The 27,876-nt window shown below is 37.6% G+C and overlaps 2 long non-coding RNA genes across 2 annotated transcripts; one reads left to right on the top strand and one right to left on the bottom strand.

Moving 5' to 3' along the window:
- Positions 1-355: 355 nt before the first annotated feature.
- On the bottom strand, positions 356-27,099 carry LOC138153000 (uncharacterized). The gene is made up of 3 exons (XR_011166266.1): positions 27,018-27,099; positions 6,021-6,125; positions 356-458 (listed from the first exon to the last, which is right to left on the bottom strand). It is a non-coding gene; the product is annotated as an uncharacterized lncRNA (long non-coding RNA).
- Positions 20,181-24,701, top strand: LOC138152833 (uncharacterized). The gene is made up of 3 exons (XR_011166208.1): positions 20,181-20,357; positions 23,108-23,169; positions 23,782-24,701. It is a non-coding gene; the product is annotated as an uncharacterized lncRNA (long non-coding RNA).
- Positions 27,100-27,876: the final 777 nt, after the last annotated feature.

The following is a 27,876-nucleotide window of genomic DNA, read 5'->3' on the forward strand; positions in this document are numbered from 1 at the left end:
GGAGCTAATTAGATCCCTTGGTGAATTAAATAGTTCTATTTAAGTTTGTGTTGTGTTGACCAACAGCAGATCATATCTACATCTTTGCAGTCACACAACTGAGTGAAAGGTATGGAGAATACAAAATCCCACTGTTTGTACTGTTTATTGACTATAAAAAGCTTTTGATTCAATAGAACAAAATGCCACCTTGGAGTCTCCAAAAAGATGTCTCCCATGCATATGTGAAAAATCACGGAAGCTTCCTTAAGAGAAAGGACAACATAGATAACTTTGTTTGATCACCTCTCATTACTAATGTGCAAGACATAAATTAGATGTATACTCACCAAAGGCATTTGCCACCATCAAAGAAGTTGCCAAGTACAAAATCCAAATCAATTTCTTAGATGTAGGGAGTCCCTCAGATATTTTTGTTTGTGTATGATATTGAGTGTCATCAGGTCCTAGAACAGAGTCTTTGAAATGATATCATTTAAAGGTTACAATAAGGATGATGATGATGATGATGATGATTATATTTACATATAGTTGTATTTATATAGTACTTAGAGATTTTCAAAGCACTTTGCAAATACCATCGCATTTTGTCTTCATAACTCTAAAAGGTGGGTGTAATTATTATCTCCATTGTATAGATAAGGAAACTGAGGAAGACAGAGGTTAAGTAACTTGAATAAGATTGCACAATTGTACATGTCTGAGGCCAGATTTGGATTCATATCATCAGAGTCAAAGTCAAAAAACATTTCTTAAGTATCTATGTGCCAGGCACTGTGTGTATTGTAAAATTCTTAATAAATAAATTCTTGGAGGCAGCTAGGTGGCACAGTGAATAGAGCACCCACCCTGAAGTCAGGAGGACCTGAGTTCAAATCTGGCCTCAGACACTTAACACTTACTAGCCATGTGACCTTGGGTAAGTCACTTAACCCCAACTGCCCTCCAAAAAGCAAAAAATATATAAATAAATAAATTCTTTCCTTCTCCATAGATATGACAGGTAAATTATTATTCCTTGCCCTCCTAATTTGCTTATAGTGTCACCCTCTATGTCTAAATCAGGTACTCATTTTGACCTTATCTTGGTGTGTATTGTAAGATGTTGGTCTGTGCCTAGTTTCTGCCATATTATTTTCCAGTTAAGAAAGAACCTTTTATTTGCTTTTTTTTGAGGGGATAACGCAAGGCAATTGGGGTTAAATGACTTGCCCAAGGTCACAAAGCTAGTAAGTATGTCAATTGTTGGAGGCTGGATTTGAACTCAGGTCTTCCTGACTCCAGGGCCGATACTCAATTCACTGTGCCACCTAGCTGTCCCTAAGAAAGAGCCTTTTAAAAACACCAGTATTCTCCTAGTGAAATGGTGACTAAGAGTCATAGTCTCCTGAGGATTTACTTTAAGGATCATTCAAAGAACAATGGATAGGCACTTTGTTGATGTGACCAGACTTTAGCACCTGACAAGTAAAAAGTTATGTAGGAGAAACTGTGCAAGGGATGTAATGAGAGAATTATGTTACAAGGAAAAAAGATGGTCCAGTCGCATAGCAATAAAGTCATAATAAAAGAACTGGTCACCATTGGTGTCATGTGTTGTAGCATAATGTCAAGAGAAGGCGAAGGCCCCTGAGATACTGGGTGGATCCCTTATGGCTGATTTATGGGAAGATATGCACAAAGTTTTCATCAGATAGGCACTTATAGGTTAATTGCAATCCATATTGTTGTAAGGAATGCACACATCCATGAGATATCATGTAAATGTGCACTCTGTAGCCTTAGAGAATTGTCTAGAACACTAAGAAACTAAGTGACCTACTCAAGGTAATATAGCCAGTATGTGTCAGAGGCAAGACTTGAATATAGAAACTCCTTGCTTCAAGACCAGTTCTCTAACCACTTATCTTGCAGCCTCTTATATAGCCTGAATATAAGATTTTTATTGGGGCAGTTAGGTGGCTCAATGAATAAAGCACCGGCCCTGGAGTAAGGAGGACCTGAGTTCAAATCTGGCCTCAGACACTTGACACACTTACTAGCCATGTGACTTTGGGCAAGTCACTTAACCCCAATTGCCCTCTAAAAAACAAACAAAAAGATTTTTATCAGTGATAGTTGATACAAGCATCTTTCCCATTACACGATTTCTCTTCTTATTCTCTCCTAGTTAATTTTACTTCTGTAAAAAGCTTTTAAGTTTTATATGATAGAAATTTTCTATTTTGTTTCTTTTTATTTCCTCAGTCTCCCATTTGGTTTAGAATTCTTCCCTTAGCTATAGGTTTGAAGAGTATGTCCTCTCATTCTCTTATAATTTTTTTATTGACATACTTTTATGTTTAGATTGTGTATTGATTTTTAATTTACTAAAGTATATGGTGTGAGATGTTGGTCTAAACTTAACTTTTACCAAGCAGCTTCACAGTATCTTCAGGAATTTTTATTTAAAAGATTTTTCTCTAATAATTTATATTCTTAGGTTTATCAAATATTATATTCCTATATTCAATAACTTCTGTTTTTTAAACTAGTACCAAATCATTTTGATGGCTATTGATTTATAATATAGTTTGAATTCCAGTAATGTTAAACCACTTTTGTTTGTAATTTCTTATTTCCATTGATACTCTATCCTTTTTATTTCTCCAATGAATTTTATTATTGCTTTGTCTGGTTCTACAAAATAGTTCCTTGCCAAATATGTACATTAAGTTAGGTAATATCATTGTTTTTATCATGTTGGTACAACTCAACAAAGATCACTAAATAACTCTCTAGTTATTACATAATATGTAACTCAAATTCAAGGGGTCTGATCCTGCCTTTTGTCTTATTGCTTGTCATTTGCTTATCTCCCTTGAAACCTGTCATACATACTCATTTACCTCTCTCCCCAGAGTCCACAGTGGGAATTAGTACACATGATACACAGAAAATATCTTCTCTGAGAGCATCAAACATTCAGTTATTTTCTCATGGGTTATTAGCCTTGGAGTCAATTCTATAACCCCAGTAATAGCCATTTCTGCTCATGGGTCTGATCACTAGATCATAGATTTGGAAGTGGAAAAGGCCTTAGATACTACTGAGTCTAGCTCTCTTCTTTTATAAATGACAAAACTCAGGCTGAGAGAGATTAAGTAACCTGTCCTGGATCATACAACTAGGGATTTGAACCTAGCCCTCCTGACTTCATATTCTGTGCCAGAGTTTAGTCTATAGATGAGAATTCAGTGGCTTCAGACAGGATTTGGATAGATGCATGGGAAAAGTCATTAAAAACTGGTCAGATCCAGACTAAATTTCATGCAGCCCGATGTAATACTCAGCTTAAGTGCCACATCTTTCATTTATCCTTCCTTGAGTCCAACTTTGTATTCTCTCCTCAAACATTCCTAGAAAAGTTTGTCTGACTTCTCTTTTGTGCCTAATCACTCCCTGTATTTTTTTTTTATGCTTTGCTGTATGCCTGTTACATTTCTCCCTTTCTCCTTCCCAGGAGAATATAAGACCCTTGAGGGCAGGGATTTTAACTTAATCATTGTATCCCTAGCATCTAGTGTATAGCAAGTGCTTAATAAATCTGGAATTGAAACATAAGGAAGGGCTGCTATGGCAAAAATCATAGCAGCCCAGACTCTAATTCCTCCCCACACATATTATGTCCTCAGACATTTCCTATAGTCAGGGCAGTCCTTAGAAGTAGATGGACTAGATGTTTAATCATACAGTAGAGCTTGAGGGCTTCTAGGAAGACTTTTGTCCGAAAAATAAAAAAGTCATAGATACCAAAGTATTCAAAAAGTCTACATTCTTACTGTTCTCTTTTAAATACAAAAATATCTCAGAAGGGTGACAATTTTATTTTACATTAAGATTTTAGAGACCTATAAGCTTTCCCTTTCTTCTTGACAGGAGGTACTAAGATATGAGAAAATAGTTTCATCATCTATTAAATTTGAGATTTGGATAAAATGATCTCTGAAGTCCTGGTCAAACTCTGGGGTTCCTTGAAAACTCTAGAAACCAAGTATCTTGTAGAGAGAGGTGGGGAAGAGGACTCTGAAATGGGGAGGAGGGAGTGAACGAGTATTGATTAAACAGCTACTATGTACCTGGCACTGTAATAAGTTCTTTGTAAATATTATCTCATTTGATTCTGGGAGAAAAGGGAAAAGAAATTTAAGGTGAGTAGAGACTTCAGCAAGATGATTTAGTGATTGATCATAATTTTGTTGTTGTTTCAAGGCAATCAGGATTAAGTGGCAAGATCACACAGCTAGTAAGTATCTGAGGATGGATTTGAATTCAGGTACTTCTGACTCCAAGGCCAGTTCTCTATCCACTGTGCCACCTACCATCGTGTTTCAGACCTTCTCCATCTCAAAACAGCAATAAATGGGCCAAATAATATAAAAGAAAAAGAGCAAAATGAAGAGAAAAAAAGGAAAACAAAGAGGTCATCACAAGGAAAACTTTACATAAAGGCCAAGAGAAAGATTGAAACAAATAGAAAATATGTTATTTATTTAATATAATTCTATAATATGTATTATATGTAAGTATTTATATATTGTATATAGAATTATATAGAATGTATAATATATAATACATTACATATATAATTAATATGATAAATAACTACCATGGGGTTACAATGAGCAACTATGTGGCACAATGAATAGGGAGCAAGACCTAGAGTTGGGAAGACTCAAGTTCAAATCCAGCCTTAGACACTTACTAGCTGTGTGATCCTAGGCAAGTCACACACACACACACACAAATCTTCTGTATCACTCATCAATAACTATAAATGAAAGGAAAGACTGGAATATTACAGACTGTGAAGTAAGGAAAATTAGTTTGTAGCCAGGAAAAATAGCATATCCTGCAAAGCCAGATATGCTTGAAGAAAAAAATTTAAAAATGACAAAAGCGTTTGAAATATGAATTAAAGAAGAAAGAGAAACTTATAAAAGGTAAATAAGTCTATGAGTGGGGGGAATTGAGGATTCATACCTATGATATCATTGGCATATGTAACTCTCAGTGAAGAAATTACTTTAACCAATGAAAACTGGAATCTAAATAGCTTGCTCAGTGTGTGCTAAGTGAACCCTCAGTTTCTATATTCTTCAATAAGGAGACAAGACTGTTGCCTCTTAGAAGTTTCACTTTGTCTGAGGGTCGCTGGGAGAGCAAAGAGAGAATATTTATGAGGTAACCATATAAACACATATTATTTAGAAGTTTCCTAGAGAAAGGAGGGAGAAAATGAGGAATAGTGAATTAATATTTCTTGAAATAAAAGCACTATAGATGTAAGCTATTAGCTAAGAGGATAGAGAGTTTGGTTCCTGAACTATATAGTCTCAGTACAATAAGGTATGTAGTATAATACTATGACACATAGTATGTAGTATTTCTAAAACATAGAAATGAGAAGTATTTAACATTTTTATTAGTAAAAATAGAATCAAATGATCTGAATCTGGGTTGCATTTGGTGGGAGGATTGTACGTGTGTGAGCTTGACTGTGATCAATTTTCTCCAAGTCGAAAAAAAGAGAGAGAGAGAGAGAAAACTGGGGTTAGGTTTTTAAAAATTATTCATTTTGAACTTAAATACAAAAAAACAAAAAAATAATTTTTCCATGTACACAGTACAAGATAAAAAGAGAATTCAATATAAAGCCATGAATTTCCATTTCACAGTTTGCTTAAAAAAAACCTATGTAATAAATATTATGTAACATTTTCAAAGCTTTTTTGTGTTTTACTTTTCTGTGCTTCCTTCAAAGTTTTCTTTTGTTCTCTTCTGTGCACTCTTTATTTCTTTTTTTCTCCCTCCCTTCCCATTCTGCCCCAAAGAAGGCTACTATTAGATAGAGAAGTGTGTATATATGTAAAAACATAACATACATCTATTTATCAATTTTTTATCTGGATGTAGATAGCATCTTCCTTCATAGGTCCTTTGTAGTTGATTTGAGTATTTATGATACTTAAATGACTTACTCATTCAAAGCAGTTCTTGTAACAACATTGCTGTTACTGTGTACAGCATTTCTTGGTTCTGTTAATTTCACTCTTCTTATTTCATACAAGTCTTTACATGATTTTCTAAAAATCAAAAAAGTTAATCATTTCTTATAGCACAATAGTATTCCATCACAATCATATACCACAACTTGTTTACCATTCCCTAATTTAAAGGCATCTACTCAACTTTTATTGCCACCACAAAAAGAGTTGCTACAAATATTTTAGAACATATGAGTTCTTTTTCGTTTTCTCTAATCACCTTGGAAAACAGACTTAATAGTGGTAATACTATTGGTAATGGTCAAAGGGTATACACAGTTTTAAAACTCTTTAGGCATAATTCCATATTGTTCTCCAAAATGGTTGTATCAGTTCACGGTTCCCCCAACAGTAAATTAGTGTCCCAATTTTTCCACATACCCTGCAACATTTGTCACTTTCTCATTCTTTCATTTTAGCCAGTCTGATAGGTGTAAGATGATATCTCAAACTTGTTTTAACTTACCATTTCTCTAATCAATAGTGATTAAGAGCATTTTTATGTGACTATATCTAGTTTTGATTTTTTCATCAAAAACTGTCTTCATATCCTTTGACCATTTATCAATTGGGAAATAATTCATATTTTTATAAAGTTGACAAAATTCTTTATATATTTGAGATATGAGACCTTTATCTGAGAAACTGTCTTTAAAAATTTTCGCCTAATTTTCTGTTTTCTTTCTAATCTTGGCTACATTAGATTTATTTGTACAAAATCTTTTTAATTTAATGTAATCAAAATTATCCATTTATATCTTACAATGCTTTCCATCTCTTATTTATTCACAAATTGTTCTCTATCCATAAATCTGATAGGTAATATGTTTGATATTCTAATTTTCTTATGATATCTCTCTTTATATCTAGGTCATGTATCCATTTTAAGCTTATCTTGGCAAATAGTATAAGATATTGGTCTATGCCCATTTTCTGCCAGACTGCTTTCCAGCTTTCCCAACAATGTGTTTTTAATCAAATAATGAATTCTTATCCCCAAAGCTTAAATCTTTATATTTGTCAAGCACAAGGTTACTATAATCATTTGCTCCTGTATGTCTCCTCTGTTTCACCAATATACCTTTCTATTTCTTAGCTGGTACCAGTTAGTTCTGATTACTACCATATAATATAGTTTAAGATCTGGCACTGCTAAGCTTCCTTCCTTTACTTTTTTTTTTTCATCAATACCTTTGATATTCTTGACCTTTTGTTTTTCCAAATGAATTTTGTTATTATTTTTTCTAGCTCAGTAAGATCCTTTTTTGGTCATTTAATTAGGATGGTATTGAATAAATAGTTAAGGTAAAAATTGTTATTTTTATTAGATTAGCTCTGCCTACCCATGAACAATTAATATCTTCCAATTATTTAAATCTGACTTTGTTTGCATAAAAAGTATTTTATAATTATGTTCATGTAGTTCCTGGGTTTGTTTGTTTGTTTGTTTTCAAAGCAATCTGGGTTAAGTAACTTGCTCAAGGTTACACAGGCCAGTTATTTCTGGGTGTGGTGCTAAGTGTCTGAGCCCAGATTTGATCCCCAGGTCATCCCGACACTGGGGCCGGGGCTCTTACTCGCTGTGCTACCTGGCCACCCCCTCTGGGTTTGTTTTGATAGGTATACTCCCAGGTATTTTATACTATCAACAATTATTTTAAATGGCGCATCTCTTACTATCTCTTCTTGCAGGGTTTTGTTGGTGACATATAGAAGAATTAGAATTTTTTAAAAGGTAACATTCAGGGATTTTTAATTTTTTATTTATAAGGATCTAGATATGAGCTGAGTAGTAAATGGGGAGGTTTTTTTTTTAATGCAACAGTGTATTATTTCAAGTAAAACAAGTAACAAGTACCTGATGCTATAAATAAAAGTATTATAAAGGGATTTGATAGAAGGTAAAACAGGTAATAATTATAGCCTTAAATACAGTGACTGGCACATAGTATGTGCTTAATATATGTTCATGGATCTGATTTGAATGGACTAAACTTATCAATAAATAGAAAAGAATTACAGAATAGATTAAACAACAAAATCCAAGAATTAGTAATGATGGGGTACAGGCTCTGGGAACCCCCTTGAACTCTAATTGAATCTTCCAATTTGATGAGGCATTTGCCTGAGGCCATAAGCCTTTCATTGTGCCTGGGCCCAAACCTCTGTTACTAGCCCTCCATTATCCAGCTAGTCCTCACCCTTAATCCTCAACTATTACATCTTTGAACTAGCCTAGCCCACCATTGTCTGTCATCTTCAGGTAGCCTCCAGCAACTTCACTCATTTACTGGAGTCTGACCTCATTAACTTCTCCAGAAGACCCTCCCCAAACTCTTCCTCTAGACCACCCCTAGATTCCTCCCACAACCTTTCTGTATATAGGACCCCATCTTGCCTCCATGTGTATGAGAGTGCCATAGAATTTTCTAGCATGGACTTGCTCTGTGTCCAATACAAGCCCGCTTGTCCAATACAAGCCTTACAGATACCAAGGCTCCTTAAGAGCTTTTTAATAAACTTTACTTTTCTTTGGCTGAAAGAAGACTTGAGTAGAATTCATTTGGCAGGACCAGGTGTCTTCGTATTTTGGGATCTTGAGCACCCCTAACCCTAACCTTACTTATTATTTTATGATGACCCTCTTCAGTACCATAAGAGAAAGAAATATTAGAGCAAGCAATGTTAAAGTGAGGGAACAAAATGTATGATGCTTTAGTTCAATCCTCCAAATCAGATAAAGCAACAGTTAAAATAGATGTTTAAAGTCATGATAGATAAAATCATATTTACACACAAAAGAGCACTTGGTGTTCTAAATAACTCTTTAAAGCTATATATATTGCAAAATAGTTTCAGTCTGTGTAGGTGGGGGGAATTTCCTCACCTGGAATTACATTTAAATCACATATCCATTCCCTATGAGTGGGAGAGGTGAAAACTTATCAGACTATATTCTAAAATCTAGTAAGGTTTCTTGTGGGAACAGGTCTGAGTTTGGTTTCTCCTTCCCCCTTCTTTACAACTGTCAATCAGCCTTAAGCCCTTTAGAAATCTCTAGGAACCCTTCTCCCTTCTTCACTTTAGCATTTGCCCAATAAGAATATGTACACTTGGATTGGCTATACCCCGTTTCCTTGTTCTTTGTCTTTTTCATGCCCAGACTGTAAGCCCACCTACCAGCCACTGAGAGATAGTGACTGGCTTCTTTGTTCCTTGTCTTTGGAGAAGATTTTGTGCTCATATTGTAAACCCACCTCCCAGCCAATGGAAGTAAGGGACAGTGGAGAGAGGCGACTTGACTGCTTTAGAGTATAAAAATCTTACTTTGCCTCCTGTAACTGGTGGAAAGAATTCCCCTTTCTCACAAGAACTGAATAAAAATTTCCTGTCCTTACCTGGAGACCCTCTGGCTTTTAATTTTGGGGTAGGGGATTTTTGGGGTCCCTGTACCCCACAACTTATGCATATTATTAGATAAATATGCATACATATATGTGTGTATAGTTAAGACCTGTGATTGTACTGATATAGGGAATTTCTCATGCGAAAATTGCCCTCCACCAATGCAGACTGCAGGTAGCATATTGACTTAGAAAACCACATATTTAATCTTATCTGAATTGTAGTGTATTTTCATTTTTTTTTTGTTTATAATGTCCAATTACATGTTAATCTGGTTGGTAGCACTCCAACAATGCTATTTTTTCATATTTCTCCCCTAAGTGATACAGGTAGTAAGTACAGAGATGAGATTTGAACTCAAATCCATTGACTCCAGAATCAGTGGAGTCCTTATACCATTCTGCTTTCTCCTGAAGGCTTACTAAGAGTAACTGAGAAACTATGAAAACTGATCAATCCCATTTATTCCTAATCTTATGTGGAAAAATAATTCTGTTTCTGATATAACCTCTTAGGCATATTGGTTGATAAAATTCTTTTTTTTCTTTTTTTTTTTGGAAGGGCAATTGGGGTTAAGTGACTTGCCTAAGGTCACATGGATAGTAAATGTTAGGTGTTTGAGCTCAGATTTGAACTCAGGTCCTCCTGACTCCAGGGTGATGCTCTATTCACTGAGCCACCTAGGTGCCCCTGATATAATTCTAATATCTTCAGAAAACAAAAGATAATACAAGCAGACGGGCTTTGCATATCAAAGAGACTTTTAGACATGACTAATAAATTTGTTGACATCTGGAAGGTTTCAAAATAAATTTTTAAAACTTAAGCTATTTCTTTATGTACAGGAAAAACCATAAGCTTTCAAGGCCAAATAAATCTTTATTTAAAAAAGCAAATTTTGAAGTTGACAAGTTATTTCCTAGTCTAGGGCTGGAGAGCTCATCAGAATTTCAAATGAGATGACTTATTTTATTGCCCACAACCCAGGTGAATTGTAAAACATGACAAAAGCTATTCACTTTAGACTAAGGCATTCTCCTTAGCACCTCCAGAAAGGGAGAAAAAAAAAAGGTATATTTTAAGGCCCTAGTTAATAGAAAAAGATTACATTGAGCTGTTGTGTTAATATTATTTAAGAGAGGAAAAAAATTAGATATACACACACCTATTTAAGTTTATTGACACTAAGTTAAGAACCCCTAAAAATTATTCTACTGTTTTAAATTGTGTAATTGTGTGTGTATGTGTGTGTGTGTGTGTGTTGTTTAGTCCTGTCCAACTCTTTGTGACCCCATGGACCATATCACACCATTATTGTTCATGAGATTTCTTGGCAAAGATACTGGAATGGTTTGCCATTTCCTTCTTCAGTGGATCAAGGCAAACAAAATTTAAGTGACTTGTCCAGTGTCATACAACTAATAAGTGTCTGAGACCAGATTTGAGCGTAGGTCTTCCTGACTCCAGACCCAGCATTCCATCCTCTAAATCACCTAACTGCCTCAATTACTCACACACACACACAAACAACATTACGTATTTAATATATTTATATATGTTTAATAACTATTTCAATATAATTTGTTTCCTTTGCAATCCTATTTTTTTTTTCATTTAAAAACATTATTTTTCAAAAGGGTCCCTAAACTTCAACTAAAGAGGTTTATGACACCAAAAAAATGTTAAGAACCTCTACTTTGGATGTCCTCTTTTCCTAGCAGCTGGATTAAGGCAGGTGGCATCCATCCTATGAGAGAGGTTAGGGTTATTGCAATGGTTAGGGTGATATTTGGCCTTTTTTCTCTTACTTAATTTTGGTTTTTCTCTTTCCTCTTCTTCTTTACATTCCCTTTCTTCTGATCTCTCTTTCCTTTCTATTTCTCTCCTCAGACTCCTCACCCACCTGTGTCTGTGTGTGCCTGTTTTTGTCACTCTGTATGTGTCTCCTTCCTGAGAATATTCTCTTTTCCCATTTCTCACTGTCCCATCATTATCTCCTTCTCTCTCTCCATTTTTTGTCTTTCCTCTATAACTGTCAGTTGGACAAATATAAGGAAGTAGTTAAAACATGTAGTAGGGGTGAGAGTTGGGGAAAGAGATCAAATAATGTTTTGTTTACCATTTCTCACAGTACAGCCAAGGGTTAGCAACAAAAGCATTTCAGTCTCCTTGCCTGATCCAGACAGCTCTCACCCATGGACCTAGGATCCCCAACTTTTTGAATTTATGAGTTTGTCTCTAAAACTGAGTATGTCCATCTCAGGAACACTGTTTGATTGCCTACACTGAGGCAAAACAGAAAATACAATAAAATCTCTCAAGGAAAGATGTTCCTTAAGTTCCTGGGTAGGGAGAGAGATCTCAGGTCTTAATATCCCAGCGTAGTTCCACATAAGACTGTGAATACAAGTCTCTGTTCTCTGTCTCTTTGCATTTGTTCTTCCTGTTCTTAAGAGTATTTCATTAGTCTGGGACCTTCTGAGGTTTGAAAGGTCTAAAAAGTGAGCCACTAGAGGTACAGAAGATGAAATTAATTCTAGGCCAAACCTGGTAAGGAACAAAATCCCCAAAGACCCACTCAACACAGCATAGAAGGGGATGGAAGGCATATAAAAGGGAATGACAATAACTCATCCAACTGCTATTCCAAATTTGGAAGCAAAGTTGATGGGGTGAACATTTGTAGGATCTGCTTAAGGTTTTAACCCACTTTCCCCAGGGACCAAGATGGTAAGGGGATAGAGGATAATGGTTTGGGAGAATAGTTTATACTTCTGTTCTTGCTCTACCAGGAAATACTTATTTGTAAAAGTTAAAAATAAATAAATGTTAAAAAGAAATGAATGAACAAGCAAGCAAACAAATAAATAAAAGAATGAAAAAGGCAACCAGAGACCCAGTTCAGATAAACATAGATGAGTCCTTCCCACCCTCTCACATATATCATATGGCTAAGATGGGAAAGGGCAATAAATCCCCATATCTACCCTCTAACATAAGGCTAACAGAAAAATAGAAAGGATCAGTTAAATATGGATCACTCTCTTAAAAGTCAATTGAGTCGGGAGGGGGGGACACAGCCAAGATGGTGACATAGAAGCAGGAAAACTCCCTGTGCTCCCCCCATAACCATCTCAAATACCTATAAAAATGACTCTAAACAAACTTTAGGGCTACAAAACCCACAAAGTGACAGAGAGAAACAAATCTTCCATTGAAGGCAGCCTGGCAGGTGGACAGGAAGGGTTAATCACAGCACACTGGGAGCAGAGCCCAGCTCAGAGTGAGCCCAAGGTTTTAGCCTCAGGGAGGCTGACCAGCTGCAGCTAGAGGGACCTTCGGGAGAGTAGATCACCAGCAGCTGTGGAGGTTTCCAGAATTATCAACCCATAAATGGCAAAGACAAAATGAGAGGTCAGTGTAGATTTTGAGAACAGGGAGTCTGGGAGTGTGGTCTGGCCTCTACCCCCAGAGGAAGAAGTGGCTGAGGCATGACAGCCACAGCTGCATGGCTGCTTCAGAGCTCCTGGCCTGCAGATTGTAAGGGGACCAGCAACCAGTCTGAGGGGGTAATCACTCTTGCTTTAACCTGCTTGGATCTGGATTGCTGTCTAGGGCGGAGGTCCTGGGGTGCGTGACCAGGTGCCAGAGCCAATGGAGGCTTCAGGGAAGGCAGCCAAATAATAGCTCCAGAAGCTGTGAAAACCCCAGCAATTTGGGACAAAGCTCTCCTCTCTAGAAGCAGAATTCTACTGTGGCAAAAAGCTCAAAAGTCAAGTAAAATGAGCAAGCAAAGGAAGCACAGCAATCCGACTTTAGATTCCTATTTCAGAGACAAAAAGGTTCAAAGCATGGAACAGGAGGAAGACAATGAAGTCAGAACTCCTGCACCAAAAGCTTCCAAGGAGGATATGAATTTATTACAGGCCACAGAGGAGTTTAAGAAGGATTTTGAAAACCAAATAAAAGAAGTGGAGGAAAAATTGGGAAGAGAAATGAGAATTATGCAAGAAAATCATGAAAAGAGTCAACATCCTGACTGAAGAAAATAACACCTTAAAAAATAGACTAATTCAAATGATAAAAGAGGCTCAAAAAGCCAATGAGAAGCATGCCTTAAAAAGCTGAATTTGCCTGATTGAAAAAGAATCTCAAAAGCTCACTGAAGAGAATCATTCCTTCAGAATTAGATTGGAGCAAATGGAAGCTAGTGACTTTATGAGAAATCAAGATACTATCAGATCCAAACAAACGAGAAAATAGAAGGCAATGTGAAATATCTCATTGGAAAAACCACTGACCTGGAAAATAGATCCAGGAGAGATAGTTTAAAAATTATTGGACTACCTGAAAACCATGATCAAAAAAGAACCTAGAAATCATCCTTCAAGAAATTCTCAAGGAAAATTGCCTTGTTGTTTTAAAACCAGAGGGTAAATAGAGGTTGAAAGAATCCACGAATCACCTCTTGAAAAAGATCCCAGAAAGAAAACTCCTAGGAAAAGTCAATTGAGTCATCAGTATTCCTTCTTAGCACCCAACAAGGGGAATACGTTGTCATACTCAAAATGCTTAAATTGAGCTAGAACATGTGGTTGACTAGAATTAGATAAGGAAGCTCTGGGAATGCTCTAAGTGTCCCCAAAGCACTTTTCTTCCTTTCTTTTCCAGTATCTCTCTCTGGCCCCTTAGTCTCTCTCAAAAAATTACCCACAATAAAGAATTTATTGGTTTTTTTAATGTATTGAGTATTTTTTTTTATTTTCTCATTTTTATGCTGTATTTTATGTTCCATATACTTAATTCTAAAATAAAATGGGCTCAAGCCTACTTTCTCTGGACTTTTTAATGTGCTTGTGAGAGAATGTGTCCTAGGTTTGGGGGTGATGTATTTATACCAACTGTTCTTACTAAACCATTTTAGTACATGCCTTTAAAAAACCCAATTAACTCTGCCTGGAAATCAACAGCATGCCAAATTTTGGCTCATGAGCAACAGTATTAGAAAACCATCTCCAGCCTCTTAGAGTTACCCTGTGGAACCCTAAGGGGATAAGTAGTCAGCCACCCACTAGGGAACCAACTTACTAGTGATTGTGGGAGTTAGGTGCTAAAAGAGCAAAATGAGAGATCATTGTAGGCTTGAGTAATCAAGGAAGGCTTCATGGAAGTGCAAGAAATTAAGGTGAACTTTGAATAATGAATGGGATTTAGATGGGGGAGGGAGGACAAAGGATAGACAAAAAGGACAAAATTAATAAAGGCATACAAATGAGAAAAAAAGTATGGTTTATTTATGAGGTAAGGAGAAAAATCAGCCTAAATGAAATAGGGGGTTCATGACTAAAAGTAGTTAGGAATAAAGTTGAATCCAATCATGGTGGTTCTTGAAAGATGAGAACCTCTCTCCTTTTGCTGAAGTGGTTTAGAACCATGTATGGCTATAGAGTATTTCATTTACTTTGGTCATTATGTAATGGAATCACAACAGTAGGGTATAGTTCAGGGGTGGGAAACCTGCGGCCTTGAGGCCACATGTGTTTTTGTTCTTTGAAGTTTGTATTCAGTCAAGGGGCCACACTTGAGAACCTAGAGGGCTACATGTGGCCTTGAGACCACAGTTTCCCCACCCCTAGTATAGTTGGTTGGCTTTACTTGTTTTCTTTATTATAGTAGAAGTATAATAGGTGATGGTAATGGAGCATATCTACAAATGATTGTAATATGAAAACAAAAGGCATCAGTGCTTGATTCAAGCTTGATGTAAAAGGCTTATAAGGAACCATTGTAGATATACAATATAGATCAGAGATAAAATAATGTAAACAATGTTTTTGGAATGTGTTGTGCAAGGTGAATTCAAGGGGTGAGAGAATGGGGTAAGGAAGCCAATTTAAAGGATATTGCAGTCATCCAAATATCAATGGCCTGACATTTGGGTGGGTATGCATGGACAGTGATGAGCAGCAGGAACAGAGAGGAAGAAATACATTGAAGAAACATGTTCAAAGGAAGAATTGAAAGGACATGGTAACTGACACAAAGCAACATGACATAAGAGCAAAAAGTACTAGACTTCAGAGTCAAGACCAAATTGCATACTCTACCTCAAACACGTAACAGTTATGTGAATGTAGATGAGACATTTAATCTGCCCCCTCCCACCCTCTAGTAATTTAGTTTCTTCATCTGCAAAGTGGGGATAATAATGCTTAGCCTTAGTTTTTTGTATATGATGCAGTAAGGAAAATGTTTTGCAAACCTTAAAGTGATATATAAAAGTGAGTTATTATTAAGGAAAGATAAATCAAAGATGAGTGACTAAAGGAAGAGTGATACCACTGATGGAGAAACTTAAGTTCAGAGGAAACCATATTTGCAGGAGAAAGATAGCTTTCTTTTTGAACATGATAACTTTGAGATACTTCTGAGCTAACATGTGCTGGCAGTAGCTGGAGGTCCCTGGAGGAAATGTAATAGGAGATTAGGTAAAAGACTCTGGCTGGATCAGTTTGGAATTTAGAAATGATAGTGAGGCCATTCGAATGGTAAAGAGAAGAACAGAAGAGTGAGCCTTGGGGGAATACTAATAATTACAATGTTAGTGATACATGGGTGACAAGAAAGCAACAGCCTCCTTCACTGATACACAGAAGCAGTATTTCAGGCTTATAGCAAAAGAATTGCCTGCCCAAAAGTAAAATGAAAAGTTATCAAAGATGTCAAGATTAGGAAGCAGATAATCAACAGGAAATAAGTAACACCCACTTTGGAAGCAGTTGCAGCTGAAGAGCTTTTAAAGTCTCTGGAACAGAGTGATGGGGGACACATTGTCATACAGTGGAAGAAAAATAGCTTCCATGGCAGAACAGTTTGGTCATGTCCTCACTAGTTGACAGCTGTTTATCATTGAAGTGCATAGATTTGAAGTCAGAAGGGTCTAATTTGAATCCCTAAGGAAAAAAAAATTATTGATGTTCTTACTAATCATCCTGTAACTTCCTAATACCTTACCCTAATCCCAAAAGAACCCTGACATGTTTCCCTTTTCTTGTTCAGTGTTTTTCCTTTACTTTATTTTGATCATCATTCAACTGAGAATGCTATAATCTCATATAAATTATACTCTTGGTTCTATTTACTTCACTTTCCATTAGTTCAAACAAGTCTTCTCAAATTTCTCTACAGTCTTTGTATTAGTTATTTCTTCTGGTTACAATTATACCTCATTATATTCACATACTGAATTTCATTCAGTCATCCCCCAATTGCTAGGTATTTACTTTGTTTCCAGTGCTTTTCAACAATAGAATAAAAAGTGCTACAATGAATATTTGTGTATAGTGGGGATTTAAGTTTGAATTTTAACTATTTTTTTTTTTTGCTTTTTTTGAGGGAGGGCAATTGGGGTTAGGTGACTTGCCCAAGGTCACATGGCTAGTTTTTGTGTTAAATGTCTGGGGTCAGATTTGAACTCAGGTCCTCCTGACTCCAGGGCCAGTGCTCTATTCACTGTGCCACCTAACCTAAATTCTAACTCTTTCAATTATTATCTGGGTGAACTTGGTCAAGTTCCTTAATTTCTATAGATCTCACTTTCCTCACCTATAAAAGGTGATATCTAAGATCCTTTGCAGAATAGAGTCAATGATTCTAAAAAGAATCTGTCTAACCTATAATTAAAAAAAAAATGATATCAGACATCCTGGTACTGGTGAAAGGAGTCAAATATCTAGGTGGGCTGGGGTAGGCCAGATGTCTTGGGTAAGAAACCAGTAGTCTGGACTGCTGAAATATGGAGGGAAATTCAGGGACTAGGTTGCTTTCAAAGACATGGTCATTTCCTTTTAGGGGTCCAGGTCCCATCACCCCATCAGTGATGCTCTCTAATGTAATTTATATGAATAAAACCATATATGTTTTTGATATGGACTCATTTGACAGGACCAAGGTCTTTGGTGGTGACAACTTCCTTTTCTTGGTCTTCAGTAGCTGTGGATGCTGATGAAGTAGAGGGTGCAGAACCTGCAGAAGTTGCCAGGTCATATTGATGAGGTATGGCCTCTGGGAGCCCCCTTGAGCTCTCCTTGAGTCCTTGAGGTACAGGCTCTGGGAAACTCCCTTGGACTCTTGATTTGATGAAGCAAGTCTGTTACTAGACTTCCCACCCTTGAACTGGCCTAGCTGACCATTGTTTGTGGTCTCCAGGTGGCTTCCCACCCTTAATCACTCATTGACCTCATTAACTCCTCTGGAAGACCCTCCCAAAGTCCTCCTCTAGACCACCCCTAGATTCCTCCCACAACCTTCTGTGTATAAAACCCTATCTCATGCCATGTGGTGTGAGAGTGCAATTGAATGCCATGGAATAGGTAGAGGGCCATAGAATAGAGAGAGCATCATGGAAGAGTGAGAGTGCCATAGAATGACCTAGCACAGACTTACTCTGTGTCTAATGCAAGCAAACTTTTAATAAATTTTACTTTTCTTTGGCTGAGAAGACTTGAGTTGAATTCATTCAGCAGGACCTGGCATGTTGGTATTTTGGGGTCTCCAGAGCAACCCTAACCCTCTTAGTGGGTAACATCTTCATTTTTATGGTTCCCTGAGATCGGGAAACACTGCTAATCTTGAGTTCTTCTCCAGCCAGGACTGGAAGGTTACGTAAGCCTCTCTCTTTCCCTAGTACCTTGAAAGTGAAGTTTTTTGTTTGTTTGTTTGTTTTTGTTTTATGAGTTTGTGTGTGTGTGTGTGTGTGTCTGTGTCTGTGTATGGTTTTTTTCGGACCTGACCTCTCAGGCCCCATTAGGTCAGACAGCTAGGAGGCTGTTTTGTGCTCAGCCTGACCTCAAGTTTTCAGTCCTATTTGGTTATTTTGGAGAACATGGGCATGTACATAGTTTCTGAAGAATGGAAGATAAGGACAGACGCCCCATCTGGAAGTATAAGTCATATTCTTTCAATTCTCTTGGTGCTAGAGAACTGGGAAAACTTCAGGTACTTTTTTTGTGTTTTTTTGTTTGTCTTTCTAGGCTTACTCTCAAACCTTCCTTTATGGAAGAAGGGACTCCCAGGCCCTATGCCTGTAGCTCCTAAAAGTTCGCCTTTGGGTTGTCTTTTACAACATTGGAAAAAATTTAGTTTCTCTGGAAATCTAAAAAAGGAAAAGTTGGCGTTTTGTTTTTTTTTTTGCAACACTGTTTGGCCTAGGTATAGCCTAAAAGATGATGAATCATGGCCTGTTTTGGGGACTTTAAAAGAGAATACTCTCTTGCAGTTAGAATCATACTGTCACAGAGAAGAAAGATGGATAGAAATTGCCTACTTAATGGCTTTTGTTTAACTTTCTCAGAACAAGTTTCTCAGGAAAAACTGAAATGCTTGAAGCTAGAGCCCCTCCACAGAGGGGCAATAGGGACCAATTAAATGACCCTTTTCCTATGACTTCAGCCCCAGCCCGTCCCCCCTCAGCAACTCCTGCTCAGGTCACTGAGGCAGCTACCCCAGCCCCTTGGTTCCCCTTCCCTTTTCCTCTAGCCCAACACCCCTTATTTCCTGTCTCCTATGCCATCCATGTCTCCTACCCTGCATCTCCCAGCATGGCCCCTTCTTTCTCAGGGACCCCTTCTCATGTCCCAGCCACTGGTCAGGCTGAAGTACCTCCCTCTGTGGCCCCTCCCCGTGAGGCAATACCCACTCAGCTCTCAGGCCCTACCCCCAAGGCAGTCATAGAGGTATCTCCTCTTCTGACCTCTCCCACTTCTCAGGTGCCAGCTGACTTTCCCCCTTGCCAGCCAGATCCCCCAGTCTTGCAATCTCATCCAGTTCAGCCAGCACCCCCCAGTCACTCTCTCACAGGAAGTGGGACTTCCAATCTCCCTTTCCAAGCCCCTGTCCCCATAGAACCTTCAGAACTTTTTCTCTTAAGGGAAGCACCTCTCTTGTCTGGTGGGACAACTAGAGTGCATGTCTCATTCACCATTTTGGATCTCAATCAAATTAAAGAAAAGCTGGGTAAATTCTCTGAAAACCCAACAAAGTTTACTGAAGTCTTTTGGGACTTATTGCTACAATTTGAGCTTTCTTGGGGTGATTTGCACATCCTCTTCTCTACCTGTTGTTCCACTGAGGAGAAGAGGAGAGTCTGGGATATGAATTCTATCAAATGATCTTTAGAAAAGATGCTTAGTTTCTGGGAGCAATGAGCATGTGACCTTGTTAATGGTTTAACATTTTCCAATAGCTATACTCTGCAGTCCAAAAGGCAGCTAGGTGGCACAATGGATAGAGTACTGGACCTGGAGTCAGGAAGACTCATCTTCCTGAGTTCAAATCCAGCCTCAGATACTTACTAGCTGTGTGAACACTGTTTGCCTCAGTTTCCTCATATGTAAAATGAGCTGGAGAAGGAAATAGCAAAGCACTCTAGTACCATTGCCAAGAAAACCCTAACTGACAAAGAGTTAGACATGACTGAACAACAACAAAGAAGCCCCAAAAGAGGTCTGGAGCAAGGTTAGGAATTGGCACAACTTACATGATCAAAGGTCACAAGGTATGAGAGTTTATTGTTGTAGTAAGTTAGGACATCATTTAAATGGCTGAATGGGGAGTCTGGTGAAGCCAAGGGAGATTAAATAAACTAGTTAAAAAAAAGGAGGAGTTAGTTAACTGGAAGATCCAGCTTGGGTGAGATTAGTTTCTGCTGATATAGGGAAGTGGAAGGGATGGGAGATAAGGGATTGTGTTTGGGGATCTGGAGCACTCCATTCAAGATCCCTGAGATGAGAGCACACCTTGTGTTGCTGAGGGCCTGGGTGTGACCTGCTGGTAGGAGGAATGGAGATAGACATCAAAAGAATCCAGGTATGTTAATGTCACAAAGAGTGATAACCTGGGGACCTACTGAAAAGGAAAGAAGGTGAGGTAGTTCATATTTTCTCCAAAACAAGAAAAATAAGTCCTGATTTGTAGCAATGACTTAGAGACACATACAAATGGATAACCTAAACTTTGAAAAATGAGGAGTGGAGAGGGGGTGATGGCTAGATGTAATGAGTCAGAGGCTAGTAACCCAGGGTCAGAGATGTGATTAGTGAGTCAGTCAGCCAATCAACTGACATTTGTTAGGTGCTTATTATGTGCTCGGCTCAGCACTAGATGATGGGAATACAGAGTAAAACAAAAATAGTCCTTGCTCTTTAGGTAGCTCACTATCTAGCAGAGACAACATGTAAACAACTATGTACAAACGAGATATATACAGGATAAATTGGAGGTAATCTCAAAAAGAAAGCATTAAGATTAAAAAGCACTGGAAAAAGATTCCTGTAGATGATAGGATTTTAGCTGGGACTTGAAGGAAGCCAGGGAAACTAAGAAATGTTCTGAGTTGGGAGACTGAGCCTTCTATTCAAGGCACAGCAAGGACACCAGTATCACTGGATCATAGAGTAGGTGGACAGGAGAAAGCTAAAAGAAGACTGGAAAGCTAGGAAGGGACCAAGTTATAAAAGTCAGAGGATTATATCTTTAATACTGGAGGTAATAGGGAGATAATGGAGTTAATTGAACAGGGAGGGTGATATGATCAGATCTGTGCTTTAGGAAGATCACTCTGGTAGTGGAAGGGAGGAGAGACTGGAGTGGGGAGAAACTTGTGACAAGCAGACCAACCAGTAGCCTATTTCAATAGTCCAAGCATGAGTTGATGACTATGGTGGTGGCAAAATCAGAAGAGAGAAAGGAATGCATACAAAAGATGTTATGAAGGTAGAAATGACTGGATTTGATCTCGGGTTGGATGTGGGGTGGAGGGCACAGAGTGAAAGAGAATGAAGAGTTAAGGATGGCGCTTAGGTGGAGAGGATTAGCAGCTGGGAGGAGAGTGGTACCCTTAATATTAATAGGGGAGTTAGGTGGAGGGGTGGGGGTGGGGAAATGAGTTCAGCTTTGTATATGTTGAGTTTAAGATGTCTATAGGACATCTAATTCAAAATGTCCAATTGGTAGTTGGAGTTGTAAGACTAGAGTTCAAGAGAGAGGTTAGGATGATACAAGTAGATCTGAGAGTCATCTGTTTAAAGATGATAATTTAACCCAGAAGACTTGATGATGTCACCAAGTGAAATACTATAGAGGGAGAAGAGAAGAGGGTCCAGGACAGATCTTAATGTCAGCAGGCATTGCCAGGATAAAGATGCCACAAAGGAAACTGAGAAGGAATAGTCAGCTGGGAGACGGAGAACCAGGAGAAAGTGTCCAAAAAATCTGAGAAAAGAGCATCAAATAGAAGAGAGTGATCAATAGTGTCAAGACTGCAAAGAGGCCAAGAAGGATGAGGACTGAGAAGTTATTTGTGTAAATTAAAAAATCATTAGTAACTTTGGAAAGAACAGTTACAATTGAATTATGAGGTTAGAAGTCAGACTGCAAAGAATTAAAAAGAGAGTTTGAAGAAAGGAAGTGGAGGTACCCATTAGATGACCTCAAGAGTTTAGCCATAAAAAAGAGGAGAGATATAGGGGGTGGAAGGTTAAACAAAGAATTTTTTTTTTATTTTTGGAGGGGGGAAGGCTGGGCAATTGGGGTTAAGTGATTTGCCCAAGGTCACACGACTATTAAGTGTTAAGTGTTTGAGGTCAGATTTGAACTCAGGTCCTCCTGACTCCAGGGCTGGTGCTCTATTCACTGCGCCACCTAGCAGCCCCAATGAAGATTTTTCTTTTTGAAGGTGGGGAAGACATTGTCATGCTTGTAGGCAGTAGGTAAGCAGTACACCTGAGGCAATGGAAAGATTAGTGAAATATAGGGATGACAGAGGGGGCAGTCTGCTGGAGAATTTGGAATGGATCACTTGGCACATCTCTTTATGTGAAACAGGTGTGAAGAAGAAATAGTGGCAGAAGACATCCGAGTTACATTCAAAAGGAGACAAGGAGCTTTCTGTAAATGGTCTCGATTGTTTTCAGTGAAATATCAGATCTGGAGCTAATAGGGCAGAGGGAGAGGTGGAATGACAATAGATTATGTTCAGATAAAGGAAACTAAGAGTTCCCAAGAGTTTATGAACTTTTCAATGTGGATGTGGAACAATTGTGAGTGATGGCAAGATCAAGGTTATCACCATCTCTGTATTTAGCTGTGGTGGGGTGGAGGGGTAAATCATGGAAATGAGTCAATTGAGGATTTGGGAGTATCGGTTTCTATGCTGAAGTTTCCTAGTATGTGGGCCTATTCTCCGTTATTTTGTATGTATTGCTGTGTGGTAAACTTGAGGTCATACAGTAGGAGATGGTCCTTCAAGGTTCTGAACTGGGCCCTTTTCTCCCTCTATATCCTCTCCCTTGATGATCTCATTAGCTTCAATGGGATCGTTTATTTCTTTGAAGATGAATAATGCTGATGCATAAGTCCTTATCTCACCAACTGCTTCCTGGACATGGGGAGAAGCATAGCATGCTAAATACAACTTATTTAATATAATAAACTTCATTCAATGTGATATGGCCACCTGGGTCCTCAGACTAATTAAGAGTAGAGGAACTCAGCTGCCTAATGACCCTTGATAGGTGTTACTTTTGTCTTCCAGAAGAAAACACATTCATTTTATTTAGGCCTATAGGTATCCTGTATTGACTGCTTATATCCAAAATCAAGAAGCAACATCTATAAGATGGTAAGCACCATTCCACATACCTCAGTCTCTGTTTTTATACTTGTAGGAGTTCTATGTCTAAGTTTTTATTTCCAGTTCCCTGTTTCCCCACTTCAAATTTGGGCTTTCCATTATTTAAATTAATAAGAAGACATTTTACCTAGACTAAGGCCTGTGGTCTTTAGATATTACAGTTGGTTGTGCAGGCTAAAAAAGGATTAGTGGTCATCCTCACAGGCTTATCATACATGGCCTTGCAGCTAGTGATTTATCTATATTTATATGAATCCTTGGAGTGGGAGGCTTGCTAGTGAAGTCACTTAGACATTTCAGGAATGTGACAGGTAGGCAAAATTTTCTCAGTTTGCGTGTGCAAATTATGCTATTAAACATTTATTCAACATTCAAACATGTTGCAATGTAACTCTATTACTATGTTCATCACTTTAAATGCATTTAAAATAATAGTAATGTAATGATGATGATGAAATTTATATGGTATTTAAAGTTTACAGGCCTTCTTGATTCCAATCATGGAATCCAAGAATCACAGAATTTGAGAATTGAAAAGGCAGATCCATAAATGAAAGGGGTCCCTACTTTAACATAGTAACATTTTTCATTTCTCACTAGGCTTCACTATGGATGTCTCTGTGAAGTCCCAGAAACCTCTTCAAAGTAGATCAATTCAACCCTGGAGTTCTCACCTTGAAGTACCCTCTGCCCCTGAAATCACTCCTGATTTGATGGTTCTTCCCATTCAAGGAGGGCACCAAGGCCAATCACATCTTCATTTCTCACTAGACTATATTTTGGACTTTTCTGCCACACCCCAGCCATGTAACTTCATTCCCCACATTAACTCCCTTTTATGTGTTGTCTTCCCCCATTAGAATGTAAATTCTTTGAGGGCAGGCACTGTCTTTCTTTTTGGTTGCATTTGTATTCCCAGCACTTAGACATTGTACCTGGCACATAGTAAATGTTCATCAAAACAAGTGGTTTTCCAACCTCTGCAGGAAGGCCTCCAATGAAGGGGGTTCCAGGTACCTATTAAGACAATTTGTTAATAGATTTTGTATTCTTAATTTTTCTGGACGTGAAGTTGAAATTGACCTCTTCTGAAACTTTGACCTGTTGTTTCTTTCTTTCTTTTTTTGGGGGGGAGGCAAAGGTGTTAAGTGACTTCTCCAGGGTCACACAGCTACTAAGAATTTGAGTTCAAATTTGGACTCAGGTCCTCTTGACCCTAGGACCAGTGCTCTATCCACTGAGCTACCTTGCTGCCCTTGACCCACTGTTTCTTCTTCTACACTGTCTAATCCTTCTTCTATGTGAAAGCCCATTCAATACTTGAAGAAACCTGTTTTTCTTCTGCATTCATTCTCTTCTTCTGACTCAACATGCCCAGTTCCTTCAACTAATCCTCATATTAAATGGTCTTAAGTTCCTTCATCATCCTGGTTGAGCTCCTCTGGACACTTTCCAGCTTTTCAATGTTCATCTTAAATCATGGTGTCCAAACGATGTTAAATAAAGATTGTTTAAACATGTGTGAGTATGCATGTGCTATCTAATAACAAGCATTTGAAGCATCTAGTTAACACAGTGGGTAGAATGTGGCTTTGGAGTCAGGAAAACCTGAGTTAAAATCTTGCTTCAGATACTTACTGACTATGTGACCCTAGGTGAGTCATTTAACCTTTCTCAGCCTCAGTTTCCCCATTTGTAAAGTGGAGATAATAATAACACCTACTTCACAGAGTTGTTCTGAGAATAAAATGAGATAACATGTAAAGTGCTTTGCAAACTTTAAAGTGCTAGTTACTCTTATTATATCCATATCTATAGTTAATTGTGTGTATATCTATGTATATACACATACTATTAAATACAGAGACTGAGTCAACTGTAAATTCAGATATCTATCAAAAATATATGGCTTAGCATATATTTGAGTTATTGTTTGTCTCCAGCACCATCTTAGAGAAAGATAGCTAATAAAGGTAAAATTAAGTGCAGGGGGAATCTCTGCAAGTACTTAAGGGACGCTCAGAGGTTTTTCTATCTCACAATCTTACATGCAGTTGCATAGCAAACAGGGAACATGTCAGTTCCTGTATAAGGACTCTGCTTAACATCAAGGAAAATAATTTAAACGTTTTTTTTTCCAACTGTCAAACTCTATTTACTTGACAAAGGCATGAGAACTCTCACTACTTACAGCTTAACATAAGTGTCCTAAGTGGGTCCTATAGTCACTGGATTTGAGTTGCCAAGAATTCACATTCTATAACCATGTGCTCCATTTTGCAACAATATGGTATATGTGGGAAGAGGCTGCCAGCTGGATGGTTGAAGGAAAAATGGAGACAGCATTTTATCTCCTTTGTCCCTTCCTTTTGGCTATCACTCATGCCTAGAATGTCTCAATCCTCACCTCTTGCCCTTAGTCTGCCTGGTTTCCTTAAAGCAGGACCTAGAGGGCCACATGTGGCCTCGTGTCCACAGGTTCCCCACCCCTATCTTAAAGAATAGCTTTGGTCCCAACTTCTATAGGAGACTTTTCCTGGTTCCTCCTCTCCCCCCAGTTGCTGCTACCTTCCTCTTTGAGATTACCTTTCATCTATTACCTTTCATTCTACCATATATGTATGTATACATACACATATATAAATGACTATATATGTATATGCATGTGTGTACACCTATTTGTTTATATGTTGTCTCCCTCATTAGAATGTGAGTTTCATGAAGGCAGGGGCCATGTTTTTGCATTTCTCTCTATCCCCAGCACTTAACTCTGACAGGAATAAGCACTTATTAAATGATGATTGACTTGAAGAGAGGCCTAGCCGTGGAGTTATTCATGGCTTCTTGTAAGCAAAGTCTTATATGTGTTTTTCACTTCTTCAGGGGACAACAAGAAACATAAAGCATTTGTGCTTTTCTTATATCATGGTGGTGGGCTTAAAGACTCACAAAAAAATGGTAGCCAGAAAAAAGTCACACATTGTATGCTATATATGTGTGTGTGTATGTATATATATATATATATGCTAAAGAAACATTGAATAATGATCAATGTGTATATTAATTACACATTGTATATCAATTATACATTTCAGGTGATGACTGCAAGCATCCTAAGAAGCTTAAATGTTTTGATACATTGATCTCATTCACTAAAAAAGGTGATCTTGGTTGAATATAACATCCAGTCACAGTTTTACAAATGTCTATTATTTCCATCTGTTGTAGAGTTACCTCAAGGCTTTGTCTGTACTCTTCTTAAGATATTTCAAGATTCAATCTCAGTGTCTTTTCCTAATAGTTAGCATTTATATATTGCTATATAAAATTATGTATACTTAATTTACATATGTTAACATATTATATAATGTGCATATTATATATTAGCTTATATAATATGCACATTATATAACATATGAGCTAATATATAATATGCATATTATATAATCTATGTTAATTTCTATATAAACACATAGAAATTATATATATTTAAGGTTTGCAAAGTTATTTTCATGTGTTACCTTATTTAAATCTCACAATAACACTTTGAGGTAAGTGCTATTATTATTCCCATTTTACAGATGAGAAAACATATTGAAAGAGGTTAAGGGACTTGCCCAAGGTTCACTGGATTTGAACTCAAGTCTTCCTAATCTCAAATGACCTATCCACTATCCACATGACTATCCACATGAATTTTACATGGTAGATGACCCAAGTCTATTTGTTTGCCCATGAGCTTACTTAGTGGTTCAGTTATGTTCAAGATGTTTTCAGCTATGGCTCTCACTATTAAATGCAATTGAATTTGGCAATGATAAAGCTACTTATCTTACCTCCACAGCCTCTTCAGAAGCCAACTTCCCCATTACAACAGCAACACTCTTTCTTCTCACTATCTCTGCTATCGCAAGGAGTGAGTCAACTCACCTTTGTCTGATATTCAAATGTAACCAGATTCATTATCTCAACTACATATTAGGTAACTGACGAACTGTAATGATTTTTCTTGCCACAGAATTAGTTTTAGCAAATGCTCCAGGAATTTCAGGTCTATTATGAAAGAGAAAATCCAACTCCAGCAGGTACAGTCTATTCTTAAGTGATCCTTAGTCCTGGAGATTTCCAGAAAACTGGAGTACTTTATCATAGTAAGCTGGGCTAGGAGTTCAATTCAGTTACCTCATTGTCACCAACAACTTATTATAGTCTGTATTATTGCAGCTTCCAAAGTTGCTTCTAAAATAAATAAGTACTAATAATATTGGATTCAGCATGTTATACAAAATCCGTTTATATTAGTTATACAGAGGTATCACATTTATCCTTAATAATTGAAGACCTCCATGTTCAGCATTTTATATTTTTTAAAGATATAAAGGAGTTATTTATAGGAAAGGCTGATTTTGCCATTGTTTCTGTGTTAGGTCTTCTAAAATCTTTGATGATTTTTTTATGTGTGTGCGCTTTTAATAAAAGGAGGTAAGTGTGACAGGTCAAGAAGAATACATCCTCAAATGATTTTTTTATACAATGGAGGGACTGGACAACGAAGGACCAGTCCCTAGGACCCTGTGTAATATGCTTTTCCTTTTGCATATCTATGTAGAGATTTATTGAACCTGCTTCTGAAATTGTATGATGAAGAGTACCTTCCCCTCCCTGAAAAGATAACCCAACTGTTTCCTGGAAGCT

Source organism: Petaurus breviceps, unplaced genomic scaffold (assembly GCF_028583685.1).
Source record: "Petaurus breviceps papuanus isolate PSGF00001 unplaced genomic scaffold, PetGlider_PUasm1.0 90977, whole genome shotgun sequence".
In the NCBI taxonomy this organism is placed as follows: Eukaryota; Metazoa; Chordata; class Mammalia; order Diprotodontia; family Petauridae; genus Petaurus; species Petaurus breviceps.